Source organism: Lynx rufus, unplaced genomic scaffold (genome assembly GCF_022079265.1).
Source record: "Lynx rufus isolate CCGP_SWC_20201006 ecotype Redwood Valley unplaced genomic scaffold, mLynRuf1.p SCAF_2, whole genome shotgun sequence".
In the NCBI taxonomy this organism is placed as follows: Eukaryota; Metazoa; Chordata; class Mammalia; order Carnivora; family Felidae; genus Lynx; species Lynx rufus.
In genome coordinates this window covers 151283936-151288012 of record NW_025814834.1, presented here as the reverse complement: position 1 = coordinate 151288012, position 4077 = coordinate 151283936, and the positions used below count along the sequence as shown (strand labels likewise).

At 42.2% G+C, this 4077-nt stretch overlaps 1 long non-coding RNA gene across 1 annotated transcript; it reads right to left on the bottom strand.

Annotated features, from left to right (window-relative positions):
• Positions 1–588: 588 nt before the first annotated feature.
• LOC124515483 (uncharacterized) lies at positions 589–3655 on the bottom strand. Its single transcript, XR_006962823.1, has 2 exons — positions 3569–3655; positions 589–1518 (listed from the first exon to the last, which is right to left on the bottom strand). It is a non-coding gene; the product is annotated as an uncharacterized LOC124515483 (long non-coding RNA).
• Positions 3656–4077: the final 422 nt, after the last annotated feature.

Genomic DNA, 4077 nt, shown 5'->3' with positions numbered 1-4077 from the left:
CAGCTTTTTTTTTTTCTTTTTTTTAATATTCCTTTCCAGTGCAAGAAAAAAAGTACCATGAGTTGTTCTAGTATGAACGAGAACCAGACAGCCGTGGCCATAATTGTGCATTCCTTAAATCCCATCTCTATTGCCCGGGCAACCCTAGTTAGAGATTTTTTTTCTTCATCAATGGAAGATGTGTTCTTTCAGGATTGGAATTCACACAATTGGAAGATGTGTTCTTTCAGAATTGGTAGAGGAGTAAGACCTACCTTATATGTGTGGGGCAATCTGAAATTAATTGGTGGCTCTCCGGTGGAATCTTTGAACCAAGGGAAATAAGCTATGTAGGATACCTTTTGATGGGAAACAGAACCCTACTGCTGTAATTTTAAGTGAAGAAACAGAGCCAAGTAAAATTTTTAAAAAGCGTCCATTCTATAATCAAAACTGAAGCCTTATTAAATGCCATCTAACAAAATTTAAAATAGGAAGTAATGGGGAACAATTAAAATGATCACGTTAAGAATTCTGAAGACAGGAAGAATCCTTATGGGAAAGCGAAGGGCCCGGGCAAATGAAATAATGGAATCATAAACAGAATGATTAATATCCTTGAGCTCAGATTTATTAGATAACAACCAGCTGGTCATCCTGGCAAGGTAAGAACCTTACTATATGGTGACTATCCACAGAAACAAAAAGATAGAAAATAGGGCCATTTAAATTACATATTGAATTAATAATGGCAAAATAACAAAAACCTCTTTGGTATGGAGTTTTTAAAATCACCCATTTATTTACTAATAATATTTGTGATCACTATTATATCATCAATAGCAATAGTATAAGTAATTATTTTCAGTTGCCATGTTGCTGTGTATAATGCACTTTAGTATGTATGGTCCTATTAAAACACATCCAGCGGATGATCAGTCACAGATTCAGATCATTGTGTCTCTTTAGCATATTCCAAATAGATATCTGAAGTTCAGTCCTTGAATTTGGTGGCATGATTACTACCAACGTTAGACCCTTGCCTTTGTGAAGATGCCAGGGAATTTCCTCTTCCTCCTCTCTCTCTGTCCCTTAGGGTTTTTGCTCCTTTGGCTCCGTGCATAATGTCGCCGAGGCTGCACCGCCGCTATCGGGGCTCTGGTACCACTGCTCGTATGGCCCAAGACCATCTGTGTTGGGTTTTGCTTTCTTCCAAATGTGTTTGCTTCGGCTCTTGCTGCGGAGGCCTCCACGGCGCTTCCCGCCAGGACAGCAACTGCCAGGGTGCTTGCTGGGGCGCCTCCCTGCAGCCTCTGCGTTGCCCTTGCTCTTTGCTAGGAGACCCAAGTCCCAGTTTGGGGCTTGCGCTTTCCAGGAGATGTTACAGAAAATGCTACCATTTTTTATAGAAATGTGAATGGGTTTTTCCTCTTGCTTCAATGTGGATTTCAGAATTTCACTGTTAGGTATTTTTGTTTGTTTGGAGACACATGCTTATTTATGTTGGTCAAGCTTGTTAATGATGTTTTTGGTTTTAAGCTATGAATAAGATGATGATGATGTTGATTAGTGAAAAGGGGTCCCAGAGCAGAGTGATTAAGAGTTCAAGCTCCGTTGGGGCGCTTGGGTGGCTTTGGCTCAGGTCATGATCTCACGGTTTGTGGGTTCGAGCCCCACGTTGGGCTCTGTGCTGACAGCTCAGAGCCTGGAGCCTGCTTCGGGTTCTGTGTCTCCCTCTCTCTCTGCCCTTCCTCTGCTCGTGGCTTGTGCTCTCTCTCTCTGTCTCTCAAAAATGAATAAACACTGAAAACATTAAAAATTTAAAAAAAAAAATTCAAGCTCTATCAACATACAGAGCTGGGTTCAAATCTGCCCAATTCTAATCATTTGACTACCAGAATGTTATGTAACTCTTAGAATTTTTATTTTGTACAAAACAGGTAATAATAGTATGATTCTCACAGGATGCCATGAGAATCATGAACAAAAAGGAAACGCAGGGCGCCTGGGTGGCTCAGTCGGTTGAGCGTCCGACTTCAGCTCAGGTCATGATCTCCCTATTTGTGTGAGTTCGAGTCCCACGTCAGACTCTGTGCTGGCGGCTCAGAGCCTGGAGCCTGCTTCAGAGTCTGTGTCTCCTCCTCTCTCTCTGCCCCTCCCCTGCTCATGCTCTGTCTCTCTCTGTCTCTCAGTAATAAAGATTAAAAAAAAAAAAAAACAAAAAACGAAATGCATGTAAAAGCCTTTGGACCTGACACATATTACTACTAATTTTCATTACTGTTCTTACTGGAATATCAATTACCATATCCTACATGCAGCTCTTTGTACAAATAAGCATTACATAAGTTTTGGTTTCATAATGAAATCAGTAAATGAATATTAATATATGGTACCTCTAATATCTTATCCAGTGAAATTGTAAGATTTAAAATTTGCATATCCCTTTCTTTAAGAACAAATGTTTTCATTATTACTTTATAAAGTTCTCCAAGGCTTATGCCATCAAAAGCTAACAGAAAAGATTTCTGGCTTCAGCAAAAATTTTCTCTGATAGACCTTAAAACAAAGCAAGTGCAATCTTTTCTCCAGGGAGAAAAATCTAATGCAAGTAAATATTTATAAATAAGTATTTAAGGAGGAATAAAATAAAATCTGTCAATAGTCATCTATTCATCCACGTGTACATACTATTTAATGAATATGTGTAGAGTGTTACAATGTCCTAAACTGATTCTGGATTAATCCCTTTAAATGCATTGCTGGCTGAAGAGGAGGCTGCACTGGGCTTAAGGTTGGGATGAAGGTGGGGGGACTTGTGGGCCAGAAAGGAGCCCATTCCAGGGCTCAGTATCTCTATCGTCAAGTGGGGATGTGGCTATTCCTTCCCTGCCTTCTTTGCAGGATGCCCTCATCTTCCTGATCCCTGTGCTGGAGTGCCCCAGGGCTCCCTCTTTGACCTCTTTTCTTCTTTTTTTTTTTTTTTTTTAAATTTTTTTTTTCAACGTTTATTTATTTTTGGGACAGAGAGAGACAGAGCATGAACGGGCGAGGGGCAGAGAGAGAGGGAGACACAGAATTGGAAACAGGCTCCAGGCTCTGAGCCATCAGCCCAGAGCCCGACGCGGGGCTCGAACTCCCGGACCGCGATATCGTGACCTGGCTGAAGTCGGACGCTTAACCGACTGCGCCACCCAGGCGCCCCAACCTCTTTTCTTCTTAATCCATGCTCACTTTTTGAATAATTTCAATCAATCCCATGACTTTAAATACAATCTACATGCTTATGATTCCCAGCTTTATATCTTCACTCTAATCTCTCACTTGAGCTCCAGATTTGCACTTTTAATGGCCCACTTTGTACTGCCATTTGGGCATTAAATGGGCATCTCAAACTCACCCTGTGGAAGATGAGTTCCTGATTCCCCCCCCCCCCAAACCTGTTCCTGCTCCAATGTTCCCCATCTCAGTAATCCCCTAGCCAATCACCAGACTGTGCAGGCAAAGCCCCTTCTCTCTCCCACATACCATGTCTAACCCATCAACTTCAAGCTCTCCCCCTAAACATTTCTCACCTCCTCCATCATACCTTAGTCCAAATAAGCATCAACTCGGGGCGCCTGGGTGGCGCAGTCGGTTAAGCGTCCGACTTCAGCCAGGTCACGATCTCGCGGTCTGTGAGTTCGAGCCCCGCGTCGGGCTCTGGGCTGATGGCTCAGAGCCTGGAGCCTGTTTCCGATTCTGTGTCTCCCTCTCTCTCTGCCCCTCCCCCGTTCATGCTCTGTCTCTCTCTGTCCCAAAAAATAAATAAACGTTGAAAAAAAAAAATTTCAAATAAGCATCAACTCTTTCCAAACGTACTGCAATAGCCCCTATTTGAACACTTTTGTTCTTGTCCCCTTGAAAGCAGCCAGAATTATCTTTCAAAATTGTAAGTCATATTCATTGTATTATTATCCAACACATTCCAAGTTAAACCCAAAGTCTTTACCAGGACCTCTAATGCTCTAGACTGCTGGTTTTTGCTTGTCATTGGCCTTCAGTCTTTCTTGCTGAGTGGCTTCTTCCCACTCTTTGACATCCTACCTTGTTCTTCCC